Here is a 15,689-nt window from a genome sequence, read left to right as displayed (position 1 = left end):
CATACGATACTTGAGCCAATGTAGACGGAAAACAATTTACCGTATGGGTACTCACTCAACTTTATAGGACTGAAGTTCAGACTGCGCTGCAGAATTTGTGTTCTATTAGTAGTGTCATGACTTGCCGCTAGGCGCCGGCACTGGTAAGGCGCCGTAGGGTTAAAATACGAGCACCAGTGTGCATTACAGTTGGAGACAGTTAAAATGGGTCTGGACAAGGTGAGTAGGACTGTACTCGTAAAGCTGTTCTATCAAAACAACAGCAATAGTGGTGTTGTCTTCACAAGTATCGACGCGTTAAAGGAACACAGAGAGTCCCACTTTCCGCAGTGGGGCTGAAGAGCGTGATTCGGAAATTTGAATGAACTAGAGATTTGGGAATGGCTCCTGGGAGAGGCCGACGGCTGATTGCGCCACAAATAGTTGAAGAAGATACTGTTACCGTGGCTGAGTATGCTGGACTCAATACGCAATCTTCAATCAGTGAGTGAGCTGTGTCACGACAGCTGAACATTCCATGGTCCACCGTTCGAAAAGTGCTGCGAACAACTGTGAAACAGTACCTGTACAACCTTCACATTACTCACCAACTTTTTATTCGTGACGCGCACATTCGAGCAGACTTTGCTCTTTGCTCTTAAGGGTTGATGTTGACACCATGTGGCCTTGGAATATTTTGTGCAGTGATGAAACAAACTTTACGCTCAATGGAGCAGTGAACACACGCAACTTTCGCGTTTGGGGATCATCATCGCCGCCAGCGAACATTCATGAAGTGCCCCTGTATAGTGAACGCGTAACTGTGTGGTGTTTCTTCACGCCACATTTTATGATTGATCCACTTTTCTTTGAGTAACTCGAAGGATCAAGGTCAGGCAGTGTGAACGGTTACTCTGGTCTTCTTCGCCAATATGTGATCCCTGCTCTGCGGGAGGGAGGTGTTATGTACTCAACCGTTTTGATGCACGACGAAGCTCCACTTCACATTGCTCGTGAGCTTACTCGGTTACTCCGTAACACAATTGGAGAAAAAAAAAAAACGAATCTTTGGCCGATCATTCCAAGCTGCGTGGCCACCAAGATCACGAGATTTGAACTCGTGTAATTTCTGGCTGTGGGTTTATATGAAGGAGAGGGACACTGCCACGCGTTGGAGGTTGAAGATAAGCATTGCAAGGGAGGTGGCCAACATGCCTCGTGAGATATTTCGGCAGCAGTAGAGAAATCTCTACTGCGTTTCCAGGCTGTCGTGAGTGCAGATGGTCTTCAAAATAAACAGTGTTTGAAAGCTGGAACGTAAATGTACTACGTAATTAACAAACGGTATGCTCTCACGTGGAAATTAAAAACGTGGTCCTTTCAATAGTTAATTCGCTATTAAACTTCCGTATGGCCTTACAAATGTTTCCACAAGGTTTCATCATACTACGATTACTCATTTTTCAAGTGGATCCTGTCAAGTAGCAAAAGTTTGATTATAACCGTCCTGTATCTTCTGTATTCTGTCACGCACACACACACACACACACACACACACACACACACACACACACACAAACGCGCGTGCGCGCTTGCAGGACGTAAGAAAAGGCATGACAAAACTTTCAGGATACATTTCTCATATACGGAATTAGAAAATCTGTCATATGGACACTTTATTTCCATGTTATAGTTCATTTTCTGCAACAGTTAAACACATTAAACAGAGCAGTATGAAAAAGCCATCCGTTGGCAAGGATACATCCATCAACCCGCCGTCGTATTGAATCCCTGATGCGCTGATGTATTCTGGAGAATTACGCATTCTTTCACAGCCACCCACAACGCGGGCACCGGGACTCTACGCATCATGTATTCACGATTAAGACTAACCATCTTTGCTTGTGTGGACAGGCGTGACAGAGTATTCTCGCACTCGTAGGATAAAGTGGAAGATTGACAGATCCGTCCCACATTGTTCTTGACCAATCCTCCCAGCAACACCAATCTTACTCACGAGACCCATCCAAATGCATAAGATCTTTCCAGATGTGTGCGTGTCGAGGATGGTAGCACATTTTACCGATGTCTAGTAGGCGTGAGAGTGTTGCAGTGATGTAACAGTCGGTTAAGAAGAAATGTGTGGTTTATACATGAGGGAGTTCTAGACGGATGTAGTTTGAACATTTCACGTAAATCAACTGTGCCTTCAATTTTGAATCTTTCTTCCAATGTCTGGAGTCAGTACCAGGAAGGTACCGGCATGAGAAAATGATCATAGAGCACAGACATACACTCCTATGGTTACACGGTTCTACACCTAAAAATGCTATATTGTTAAAATCATATGGTTTCCGAAGTATTAACTGTAAGGAATAAAGTGGTCCTAATACTAATGCAGGATTTGTCCAACGTCAGACATACTACCACCCTGCAAGTTTCCTGCCCTAATCTCAATGGTCGCAAACCTTAAAATGATAAAACTACTTCCTTCTACTCTATTCTTGTGTCGTAGGAATGCATCGACAGTGTATATCCGCCGCTCGAGCTGCTTATAAACGAACTAGAACGAAGTCCAGGAGACTGCTGTTCTGTCTCTTAGGAACTTAAAGGAAATTCAAAACCTACATACCCTCAATCACACTTCCTGTGTAAGTCATGGTTATCATTAGTAGCAGCAGTATTGGTTTTGATGGATGCGGCTATGTCTCACTAGGAAGTAGAGCGAGGGAAAACCGACATGAATATTTCCAATAGCTGATACACTGAGGTACCACCTACGCTCTGCTGCACGAAAATACACACAAAGACGCAGCAACCTGTTATGAGGGATTTAGCAAAAAAATGGCTCTGAGCACTATGGGACTCAACTGCTGAGGTCATTAGTCCCCTAGAACTTAGAACTAGTTAAACCTAACTGACCTAAGGACATCACAAACATCCATGCCCGAGGCAGGATTCAAACCTGCGACCGTAGCGGCCTTGCAGTTCCAGACTGCAGCGCCTTTAACCGCACGGCCACTTCGGCCGGCTGGGGATTTAGCACGACAATCAGAAGCCAAAGAATACAAAAATACAGAAAGTAGATCAAATATATCGCATCTGTAGAATATGTTGTTGTGAGTGACTGTGTTCATTGTACTACAGTGCTATACCGTCCGACTAATGTGCTGTTCTGTACTGTACGTAAGAATAATACTCATGAAGGACTGCCTCCATCTTTTCAACGGACATCTAGCACAAAAAATATCGGAATTGGGATGATTGTGTGTCTTTTCCGTGGATCTAAAAAAACCTGAGACCATAGCAGTCGCGCGGTTCCAGACTGAAGTGCCTAGAACCGCTCGGCCACCGCGGCCGGCTACCGTGGATCTTTAAGAGTATAGAAGGAGGTGTGATAGGCACAACGGATGCCTTGGTTTGTAGTTATTACTGGAGAATATAGACAATATTGTTACAAAATATCGGTAATGTAACTTGCACCGAGAATGTTATGCTCTTTAGAAGGATAAATTTAAATGTGCTTACACCCTCTACAGAATCGTTTTGCGAAGAGTTTTTCGCTATTTGCGGGGCTGTAGCACTATCGACAATAACGTAACGTACAATTGGTTGAAATCGAGACTTCGCGATTGGTAATATGCATGCATACACTCCTGGAAATTGAAATAAGAACACCGTGAATTCATTGTCCCAGGAAGGGGAAACTTTATTGACACATTCCTGGGGTCAGATACATCACATGATCACACTGACAGAACCACAGGCACATAGACACAGGCAACAGAGCATGCACAATGTCGCCACTAGTACAGTGTATATCCACCTTTCGCAGCAATGCAGGCTGCTATTCTCCCATGGAGACGATCGTAGAAATGCTGGATGTAGTCCTGTGGAACGGCTTGCCATGCCATTTCCACCTGGCGCCTCAGTTGGACCAGCGTTCGTGCTGGACGTGCAGACCGCGTGAGACGACGCTTCATCCAGTCCCAAACATGCTCAATGGGGGACAGATCCGGAGATCTTGCTCGCCAGGGTAGTTGACTTACACCTTCTAGAGCACGTTGGGTGGCACCGGATACATGCGGACGTGCATTGTCCTGTTGGAACAGCAAGTTCCCTTGCCGGTCTAGGAATGGTAGAACGATGGGTTCGATGACGGTTTGGATGTACCGTGCACTATTCAGTGTCCCCTCGACGATCACCAGTGGTGTACGGCCAGTGTAGGAGATCGCTCCCCACACCATGATGCCGGGTGTTGGCCCTGTGTGCCTCGGTCGTATGCAGTCCTGATTGTGGCGCTCACCTGCACGGCGCCAAACACGCATACGACCATCATTGGCACCAAGGCAGAAGCGACTCTCATCGCTGAAGACGACACGTCTCCATTCGTCCCTCCATTCACGCCTGTCGCGACACCACTGGAGGCGGGCTGCATGATGTTGGGGCGTGAGCGGAAGACGTCCTAACGGTGTGCGGGACCGTAGCCCAGTTTCATGGAGACGGTTGCGAATGGTCCTCGCCGATACCCCAGGAGCAACAGTGTCCCTAATTTGCTGGGAAGTGGCGGTGCGGTCCCCTACGGCACTGCGTAGGATCCTACGGTCTTGGCGTGCATCCGTGCGTCGCTGCGGTCCGGTCCCTGGTCGACGGGCACGTGCACCTTCCGCCGACCACTGGCGACAACATCGATGTACTGTGGAGACCTCACGCCCCACGTGTTGAGCAATTCGGCGGTACGTCCACCCGGCCTCCCGCATGCCCACTATACGCCCTCGCTCAAAGTCCGTCAACTGCACATACGGTTCACGTCCACGCTGTCGCGGCATGCCACCAGTGTTAAAGACTGCGATGGAGCTCCGTATGCCACGGCAAACTGGCTGACACTGACGGCGGCGGTGCACAAATGCTGCGCAGCTAGCGCCATTCGACGGCCAACACCGCGGTTCCTGGTGTGTCCGCTGTGCCGTGCGTGTGATCATTGCTTGTACAGCCCTCTCGCAGTGTCCGGAGCAAGTATGGTGGGTCTGACACACCGGTGTCAATGTGTTCTTTTTTCCATTTCCAGGAGTGTAGTTTCTATATGTATATGTGCGTAGATCTGTCAATGGCAGATGGTTGCAGTTTGAAGGCATAACTTGCTAACTGTTCGTCTATAAATTACGTTGCCAGGGGTGCGCACTCTGTAGGTTCATTCCAGGGTGCTAAGTGTTGTCGACACGCTGTCAACTAACGAATAACTTATAACTAGGATCAAAAATACCCGAAAGCTACAGTTTGTGGGGACGTATCAGAGTTAGAAGCTGTAAACAAAAGCAGCGAAGCTCATCTGCTAATGGTCCCGGCTGAGGTTCGAGCCCTCCCTCGGGCATGGGTGTGTGTTTGTCCTTAGGATAATTTAGTTTAAGTAGTGTGTAAGCTTAGGGACTGATGACCTTAGCAGTTAAATCCTATAAGATTTCACACACATTTGAACAGACATTCATCTGCTAAGCAATAAGAGCATATAGTTATGGGAAAAAGAATATCAGAGCAGCAACAGAAATCAATCAGAAGTCAGCTCTGTACGCATGTCAGCTTCTTCTTGCAGGTACCTGGAGTGGAAGTCAGATGGATGTGCAGAATTGTGCCAGACTTTGAGTTCCCATCAAGTGTATCGCTACATGTCTGCAGACAAAATCTCTGATGTGCCGTAGCACTACACGGATTTGTTTGCAGACTGCGAGTTTCCAGTCTGCACCACTGGCTGAGGCGAGTGTTACCATACTCTTCATGACCTTCCTATCCAAAATGCATGCTTACAGATCTTCGGGAAGAGGGGGATTCTTAGGACCTTTTAGTAGGTTGGTGTATGGGACATGCAAATATCCTCGTATAAAATCAAACAGAGAATGGGTATGCCAGCTATACGACCATATACATATGGAAAAATATCAAAAGATATTAAAGAATGACATAAAATTGGTAAAAATCAAGAAAAAGTTGTTATAATTACGACACACTGATGAGAAATTTGTAAAGTTGAGGGAATTACGAGGAAATATGTACAATCGCGACAAAAACTTGCAAAATTACCTAAATTGACTGAGGATACATTAAATGCGGGGAATTGAGTTTGGTTTGGGGTACTCAGACACTCAAGGCAGAGAAAAGCATAAAAATTATGCTCTAGCTCATTAACTTTTAATCCTCCCCCTCCCTGTAAACTACGTGGGTTCTCATAACACATACTTCAGCAAAAGCGACATAAATATTACAAAGTAACGCCATATTAAAAAAAGGGAAAACATTTCCATCCCAATCCATAAATGTGTTCTCACACGTGCAGTCAAATATAGATATTACCAAATTAGGTCGGTTCTCGCAAACGGTATTACTCCCTAAGTATTAAGAAGAAGAATCACTGTAATTTCTTAGACTTTCCCGGCGATTTTTGTGACATCTCGTTGAATCGGGTGTACTGCCGGTTGTCTGCGTTTTTCACAATATTTTGACGTCGTACCTCGGCATCTTCATCAGGTGCCTCCTGTGACTGAATGACAGACGGACCGTATACCGTGTTTATGTCTGGACGGTGTCTGGCGTTCCCTATGCCGTCCGCTCCCGCTGCGACTGTGTTGCTTGGTCGCCAGATGTTCCGTCTTCCGTCCGCACCCGCTTCCGCTGTTTTCCCCGGTGGCGGCCGTAGGTCCGCGCTGGCCAGGCGTGTTCCTCGTACTGTCGACAGGCTGCGTTTGCTGTTGGTGATCGTTCCAACTTCCTCCAACGCCCCTGTCACTCTCCTGGTCTTGTGTTTTCTTCCGTTGTTTTTGTAATACACTCCTGGAAATTGAAATAAGAACACCGTGAATTCATTGTCCCAGGAAGGGGAAACTTTATTGACATATTCCTGGGGTCAGATACATCACATGATCACACTGACAGAACCACAGGCACGTAGACACAGCAACAGAGCATGCACAATGTCGGCACTAGTACAGTGTATATCCACCTTTCGCAGCAATGCAGGCTGCTATTCTCCCATGGAGACGATCGTAGAGATGCTGGATGTAGTCCTGTGGAACGGCTTGCCATGCCATTTCCACCTAGCGCCTCAGTTGGACCAGCGTTCGTGCTGGACGTGCAGACCGCGTGAGACGACGCTTCATCCAATCCCAAACATGCTCAATGGGGGACAGATCCGGAGATCTTGCTGGCCAGGGTAGTTGACTTACACCTTCTAGAGCACGTTGGGTGGCACGGGATACATGCGGACGTGCATTGCCCTGTTGGAGCAGCAAGTTCCCTTGCCGGTCTAGGAATGGTAGAACGATGGGTTCGATGACGGTTTGGATGTACCGTGCACTATTCAGTGTCCCCTCGACGATCACCAGTGGTGTACGGCCAGTGTAGGAGATCGCTCCCCACACCATGATGCCGGGTGTTGGCCCTGTGTGCCTCGGTCGTATGCAGTCCTGATTGTGGCGCTCACCTGCATGGCGCCAAACACGCATACGACCATCATTGACACCAAGGCAGAAGCGACTCTCATCGCTGAAGACGACACGTCTCCATTCGTCCCTCCATTCACGCCTGTCGCGACACCACTGGAGGCGGGCTGCACGATGTTGGGGCGTGAGCGGAAGACGGCCTAACGGTTAGCGGGACCATAGCCCAGCTTCATGGAGACGGTTGCGAATGGTCCTCGCCGATACCCCAGGAGCAACAGTGTCCCTAATTTGCTGGGAAGTGGCAGTGCGGTCCCCTACGGCACTGCGTAGGATCCTACGGTCTTGGCGTTCATGCGTGCGTCGCTGCGGTCCGGTCCCAGGTCGACGGGCACGTGCACCTTCCGCCGACCACTGGCGACAACATCGATGTACTGTGGAGACCTCACGCCCCACGTGTTGAGCAGTTCGGCGGTACGTCCACCCGGCCTCCCGCATGCCCACTATATGCCCTCGCTCAAAGTCCGTCAACTGCACATACGGTTCACGTCCACGCTGTCGCGGCATGCTACCAGTGTTAAAGACTGCGATGGAGCTCCGTATGCCACGGCAAACTGGCTGACACTGACGGCGGCGGTGCACAAATGCTGCGCAGCTAGCGCCATTCGACGGCCAACACCGCGGTTCCTGGTGTGTCCGCTGTGCCGTGCGTGTGATCATTGCTTGTACAGCCCTCTCGCAGTGTCCGGAGCAAGTATGGTGGGTCTGACACACCGGTGTCAATGTGTTCTTTTTTCCATTTCCAGGAGTGTAGATCCAAAGCCGGGTGCCACGACGTTCTGAGTTGGTATCCAGCTTCCCGGTTTATCAAGTTCTCTGTCATCTTGATTTCCATTGATTCAGTGATGACGCTATCCCAAGATTGGGGGTCTGAGATAAGATCCTGGTATTATCATAATACATGGTGTGCTCAAGTTCCAAGCAATGTTCTGCTGTTGTCGATTTAATGGCTTGTCGTAGCCTGGTATGCCTTGGTGCTCTTTACATCTTATGTCCACGGTCCTGGTGGTTTGACCAATGTAAGACATAACGCGTTCACATGGTATACGTTAGATACCAGGTTTTCTCAATACCAGATCGTCCTTAACCGTTCCAAGAAGCACCCTGATCTTGTTTGATGGGCAGACCACACTCGTGATATTGTGCTTTTTCAGTATTCTGCTGATCTTAGCAGGTGTAGTTCCTGCATAGAGTAGAAAGGATACCCTCATGGTCTCTTCTTGTTCTTCTCCCTCAGTATCAGGTCGTCTGGAGGGATGAAGCGCCTTGTGGATGTCCCTTGTTGAGTGTCCGTTGTCTGCGAACACTTGCTGTAGGTGTTCTAGCTCAGCTGCCAAGCTGTCTGAATTGGACAGTGTTTTGGCTCGGTGAACAATTGTTCTCAGCTCCCCAATCCTCTGTGCCCGATGATGGCAGCTGTCAGTTTGTAGGTGTAAGTCGGAGTGTGTAGGTTTTCTATACACACTATGGGCTAATGTGCCGTCTGTCTTCCTTTTCACCAGGACATCCAGGAAAGGAAGTTGACTATTATTTTCTAGTTCCATTGTGAACTTAATGCTGGGGTGTCTCGAGTTCAGATGGTCAAGAAACTAGTGCAGCTTTTCCCGACCATGTGCCCAGATGACAAACGAGCCATCAACATGCCTAAAGAAACACGTTGGCTTGTAGGCAGCGGTCGTAAGTGGCGCTTCCTCGAATCTCTCCATAAACAGATTTGCCACTACCGGAGATAAAGGACTACCTATCGCCACTCCTTCAGTTTGTTCATAAAATTGGCTTCGACATAGGAAGTAGCTCGATGTTAAGATATGCTTGAAAAGGTCCAACACAGCTCCACCAAATTTTTCACTGATTAAATCAAGTATGTCCTGAAGTGGTATGCTAGTGAACGGAGACACAACATCGAAGCTGACTATGATGCCTTTGTTATAAATTCGTAGATTTTTGAGACTTTCCACGAAGTCTGATGAGTTGCGGATGTGGTGGACGCACTTTCCCACATACGGTGCTAATATCTTCTTAAGGTGGGTGACTGTAGGATAGGTGGCTGTGCCAATCTTGCTTACGATAGGACGCAACGGAATACCCTCTTTATGGAGCTTGGGCAATCCATATAATCTAGGTGGTACTGGTGCCTTGGCTTTCAGTTGCTTGACAACCTTCTCAGGCCATCCTGTTTCCTTGAGCAGAGCTCTGGTTTTCCTGTGCACTCTATCGGTGGCGTCGTTCTCTAGTGGACTGTAAGCAGGGTCCTCTAAAAGCTGACTGATCTTCTGGTCATTGTCGGTTTTCAACAGTACGACAATAGCGTTCCCCTTGTCTGCCGGTAACACTTTCATCTTCCCGCAAACTCTTGAGGGCCATCCTCTCATCTCTTGAAATGTTTGTTCTGGGTGGTCTGGCTTTGGTGAGCGCCCTGCACGTCTCTCTCAGAAGCTCTTCTGCAACACTTCATCGTAGTGTGTTGACCACTTGCTCCACAGAGCTGATGAAGCTGGAGATTGACAGGTCTCAATGAGTGACTGCAAGGTTGCGGCCGCTTCCGAGTACTTTTATGGTGACATCTTCTAATGGGCGACCACTCAAAGTTACCACCTTGCGAGTATCATTTTCCTGTAGCACGAGTTTCTTGACAGTCTGAACTCGAGACACCCCAGCATTAAGTTCACAATGGAACTAGAAAATAATAGTCAACTTCCTTCCCTGGATGTCCTGGTGAAAAGGAAGACAGACGGCACATTAGCTCATAGTGTTTATAGAAAACACTTATACCTACAAGCTGACAGCTGCCATCATTCGGCACAGAAGAATGGGGTGCTGAGAACCCTTGTTCACCGAGCCAAAACACTGTCCAATTCAGACAGCTTGGCAGCAGAGTTAGAACACCTACAGCAAGTGTTCGCAGACAATGGATACTCAACAGGGGACATCTGCAAGGCGCTACATCCCTCCAGACGACCTGACACTGAGGGAGAATAACAAGAAGAAGAGACCATGAGGGTATCCTTTCTACTCTATGCAGGAACCACACCTGCTAAGATCAGCAGAATACTGAAAAAGCACAATATCACGATTGTGGTCTGCCCATCAAACAAGATCAGCGTGCTTCTTGGAACGGCTAAGGACGATCTGGTATTGCGAAAACCTGGTAACTATCATATACCATGTGAATGCAGCATGTGTTACATTAGCCAGACCACCAGGACCGTGGACATAAGATGTAAAGAGCACCAAAGGCATACCAGGCTACGACAAGCCACCAAATCAGCAAGAGCAGAACATGGCTTGGAACTTGAGCACACCATGAATTATGATAATACCAGGGTCTTACAAGACCAGGAAAATGACTGAGGCGTTGGAGAAAGTCGGAACGGTCACCAACAGCAAACGCAGCCTGTCGACAGTGCGTGGAACGCGCTTGGCGGGCGCGGACCTAGTAGGGAACGCCATGCATAATCCTTATCTGTGGAGTGGCTTTCTCACGGTCCGAATTGGCCTGAGGTGTTTTCTGGGGGAAGTTGTCCTTTCTCCGTCGCGAGATATTGTTCTCGTAACAGGTCGGGCCAACGCTTGGTTGGCCTGTGGTGAATAGGATGGCCCAAGTCCCTAATGAGCCTATTGTCGGACCGTACAGCCCGCTCGTAGAAGACCCGCGCCGATTGTTTAAATCGGTCGCGGAGGAAGGGGATGCCGGTTTGCCGGTGTAGCCGAGCGGTCGAATAGAGCCTCGGTAGGCGTAGAGCGAGCTTGAGCGCCCTGTTCTGCACCCTCTGCAGCTTGTTGATGTGTGTGTCGGCCGCGTTGCCCCACACCACGGCCGCATATTCCAGCACTGGACGAACCAGCGCCAGGTACAGCGTGATGCCGTGGTGGGGAGGCAAGGCAGACGACGGGTTGAGCACAGGGTACAGAACGCGTGGGCGCCCTATTACTCTGCCCCTGACGTCCTCGATGTGGGTTTTCCACGTTAGCTTCTGATCGAGAGTGACTCCCAGGTAGCGGCCAGTCTTGCTCCACAGGACGGGGCTTCCAATGACGGTCACTGGCGGAAGATCTAGTGGCAGTGGTCTTCACGTGAACACCACTGCCTGGCTCTTCACCGCATTCTGCTTCAGGCGCCACTTTGTCGACCACGCACCAAGGGCCTCACATCCACGCTGGAGCAGGCGGCGCATCTCGACTGCCTTCATACTCCGCACGAATAGCGCCGTGTCGCCCGCGTATAGTGCCAACTTCACTAGCGCCACGCGCGGAGCGTCGGCAGTGAATAAGGAGTACAGCAGTGGGCCGAGAACGGACCCCTGCGGCACTCCAGCACGGATGGGTCGGTGCGTGGACCTCCCCTCGCCCAGGTGGACGTGGAAAGTCCTATCGGCCAGATACGATCGGAGTAGGACCCCGTGCGACGTCGAGACCCCGTGCACAAAAAATTCGTACACGAGGCCGTCGTGCCACACAGAGTCGAATGCCCTGGAGACGTCGAGGAACACCGCCCCAAGGGCGCGCATGGCCTCTTCCACCAGCCGCATCAGCTGATGGAGTGTCCCCTCCGGAAGACGAAGTGCTCGTCCGGTGTCACTCCTTCTGCTTTCAAGTGGCGAAGCAGGCGCCTGGCGTAGAGGGGCTCGAACACTTTGGAGAGAGCCGGTAGCAAACTGATGGGTCTGTAATTGGCGGCGTCACGTGGGTCCTTGTTCGCTTTGGGGATGGTCACCACCTCTGCATGTTTCCACACAGAGGGGTAGACACCCGAGCGAAGGACCTGGTTGAAGATACCCGCCAGCAGCGGATGGGCCCCTGCTGGAAGGTTCTTCAGCAGGTGGTTGGTGACCCCATAAGCGCCTCCGACCTTCCTAGTGTTGAGCGCCTTCAGCTGTGCGGCCACCTCCGCCTCAGAGATGGCCTCGATTACGTCCCCGTTGTCCCTTGCCTCCAGGAACGCCGGGAGTTGCTCGGCTACCCGCTGGATGTGGTCTTCATCCACATTGTCGTCCATCGGGTTGAATGACGATTCGAATTGGTCCGTCAGGACACCTGCTTTTCCGTCTGGGCTGCAGACGACGTCTTGCCCAACCAGTATTGGTGGTATGCGTTGTCGTCGGCGCAAAAACGACTTCACTGTGCGCCAGGTGCTGCCGTCCTCTGGGTTGAGGGAGGCGTCGAAGGCCGACCACACGCTGTTCCTGTGCGCCTCAGCCGCAGCTTTGATGTCTCTCTGCATGCGGTTGAGGCGTCGCTTCGTCGCGGGTTGGCGGGTGAGCTGCCACTCCAGGAACAGCCTATTCTTTTCCCTGATCGCGTCCTGGATGGGATGCGGTAGGTTGCAGGAGAAGTCCCTGGGCAGGGGGAGGGGGGGGGGTGGTTGCGTCGGCTGCGTGCAGTAGCTGGCAGGGGAGGACCCCAGAGTGGCGTCCGCGCCCACTGCGTCTGGATTGGGCGTGTCTACGATCGATTCCAGGACTGTCTCCTGGAACCGCTCGCAGTCCATGCGCCAGTATGTCTGTCGGAGTGGTCGCATCGTGGCTCCGGCGACATCTATGGCAAAGACCACCGGCAGGTGGTCTGACGACAGTGCACACTGTGTGGAGGCAGTCGTGTGGTGCCCGATGCCTTTTATGACTGCGACATCGAGCACGTCCGGCCGTCCCCTGGCCAGGTAGATTGTGGGCTCCTGTGGGCTCAGGATCAGTGTGCCGTTCCTCGCGGCAGCGCGGGAAAGTCGGTGGCCACTGACATCCGTGTGGCGGGAGTTCCATTCCGGGTGCTTCACACTGAAGTCACCCGCAATGAACACCCTCCCCACAACTGTCAGCAGCGCGTCGACGTCCGCCTCCTGGAGGTATCCGCGTGGTGGCCTGTATACTGCCACGAATGTGATCTGCCCGGCTGTCGTGGTGACCGTCACCCCAGTGGCTTCCAGGGTTGCCAGGTCCGGGAGTTGCACCTGGTGGTGCCTGAGTGATGCACGAACATAGATGGCGGTGCCACCGCCGGCTGTTGGCCTGTCACTGCGGTAGCAAACATAGTTTGCTACACGCATGTGGACCCCGGGTTTAAGGTGAGTTTCGCCGACCAGGCAGAGGTCAATGGCCTCGTCCTGCATAACTGGCGAAACTCACCTTGTTGGGGGAACAGGCTGTTTGCGTTGAAGTCGCAAACGGTCAGTCCATGGATGAGTGGATTATCCATGGTGCGGCTTCATGGTGACGGTAGCAGCCTGGAGGGCCTCCGTGACTGCCGTGACTAGCACGGGCAGTTGTTGGAGCAGGGCAGAGAGGGATCTCAGAAGGGCTCCAAGGTCTGCAGCTCCTGGTCCTGTTGATGGTGCAGGTGCAGCCGCAGCTGCGGGCGCGGGGGCGGCCGGGCGCGGCGTCGCTGTCGCGTCCGTTCGCTGGATCGCACGCCCAGCAGCCTGCGGCGCGGGAGTGTTGAGTGGACGGGCAGTGCGTCGTCCCCCCTTGTGGTGGTCGGCCTGGGAGTCAGCCTGTCGGGCCGACGAGCCAGGAGCGGTGGCTGGTGCGGTCTCGTTCGAGTCCCGTTGCGGAAGTAGCGGGAAGGCCACTTGTCATCTCGTGGTGGCGTCAGCGGACTCCCCCTTGGTGGCGGAGGCGTAGCTGGTGCCAGGTTGCACCTTCCTGGCAGGTGCTGATCGTCCGTTCTGCCGTTGGCGGCGTCGGAATGCAGCGCAGCCTCTGTAGCTCGCCACATGTGGCTCGCTACAGTTGCAGCACTTTGGCGCCTGCTCTCTCTCCTTCGTGCAGTCCCGACTCTGGTGGGAGTCGGCGCACTTCACACAGCGGGCCGGCGTGGAGCAGTAGCGCGCCACGTGGTCAAGGCCCTGGCAGGAGAAGCACTGGGCGCGCCTTCCCTTGGCCTTGAGTGGCTCCACCTCCACCTGGGAGGATAACTAGGAAAAGAGGCATATCTCGCCTCGTCCTGGGTGATATCATGATGGTCACGGAGCTGGCCATGTAGCCTAGCCCCGCCAGTTCGTCTTTGAGGTGCGAGGGCTCCATTTTCAGCGGGAGGCGGAGGAAGACCACCTTCTGCTGCTTCACGGGCTCCGCATTATGCGTAAAGCAGTGTACCTTGCCGGTCTCAATTATTTTCACGGCTGCTCGGTAGTCATCCATGGTGGCGGTCGAGACCCGGTATAGGTTTCGCCCGACACATTTGACCTTGGCAGCGGACGCAACTGTCTGAAATTTATCAAGGAAGGACTTGTAAGCGTCCGTCCATGAGACAGTTATCGGTGGTGCGGCGGGTGCCCGCCTCTTGGGTGGCTCAGAGGCCTCCATGGCCTCTGGCTCGTCGACGTCGATGAATGAGTTCGTCGTCGGGAGCGGCTGCACTGTTTGGAGCCGTTTGGCCCGAGCAGTGTGCCGCCGCTTCGGGACGGTGAACCCATCGTCTGGCGCCTGGTCTGCCTCAGTGGGGGCAGGGTCGTCTGCCATCTTCTGCTCCTGGTTTCTCCTGCAAACAGACTGAGAGGAGTCGTCCTCCTCCGTTGCTGCCAGGCTCTTCCTGGAGGGCTGCGGTGTTGCCATGGCTTCCGCCTCGAGCAGGTCGCCAAGGTTGGCCTCTATCATAGTGTCGTCACGTGGTAGGACGGTGACGTCTTCTCTCGTCGCGCCTGGCGGTACAGTTTCCGGTATATCTGTGGCCTCTTCACTGGAAGAGACCGGAGTGGCAGCCAGCAGTGCACCAGTTTCTTCTGCAACTGGGACTGGTGGCGCAACACTCATCGGGGCCGCCACTGGCAGAACAGTATCGTCTTCATTCGACACGCCTGTCAGGGCTCCCGACGGTACTCTCTCCTCTTCATCGACCACGCAACCGAGTGACTTTAAGTACTGCTGGAACAAGTGGAAAGCTCGTTTGTCGGCAGCACGTTCCAGGTAATCAGTATCCCGTGACATTCGGTGCAGGATGAGGTACAATTGCGCCGCCGTAAGAGGGCATGTGTCCCTTGAATATGCCGTCTCATAGTCCATCGTCGTCTGCTGCGTCGTCGTACGTGGGGGGCCGGCTGGGGCCCGGGCCCGTCCCGCCTGGTGGAGATCCGCCACACTCTTCGCTTGAGTAGCGTCGTCCTGCTTGCACTGCATCGCTCACTCGAGCGTGAAACGGCCGCCACCGGGGAAAACAGCGGAAGCGGGCGCGGACGGAAGACGGAACATCTGGCGATCAACCGACACGGTCGCAGCGGGAGCAGACGGCATA

The sequence above is a fragment of the Schistocerca americana genome, chromosome 4, assembly GCF_021461395.2.
Source record: "Schistocerca americana isolate TAMUIC-IGC-003095 chromosome 4, iqSchAmer2.1, whole genome shotgun sequence".
Taxonomy (NCBI): Eukaryota; Metazoa; Arthropoda; class Insecta; order Orthoptera; family Acrididae; genus Schistocerca; species Schistocerca americana.
This window is presented reverse-complemented; position numbering follows the sequence as displayed.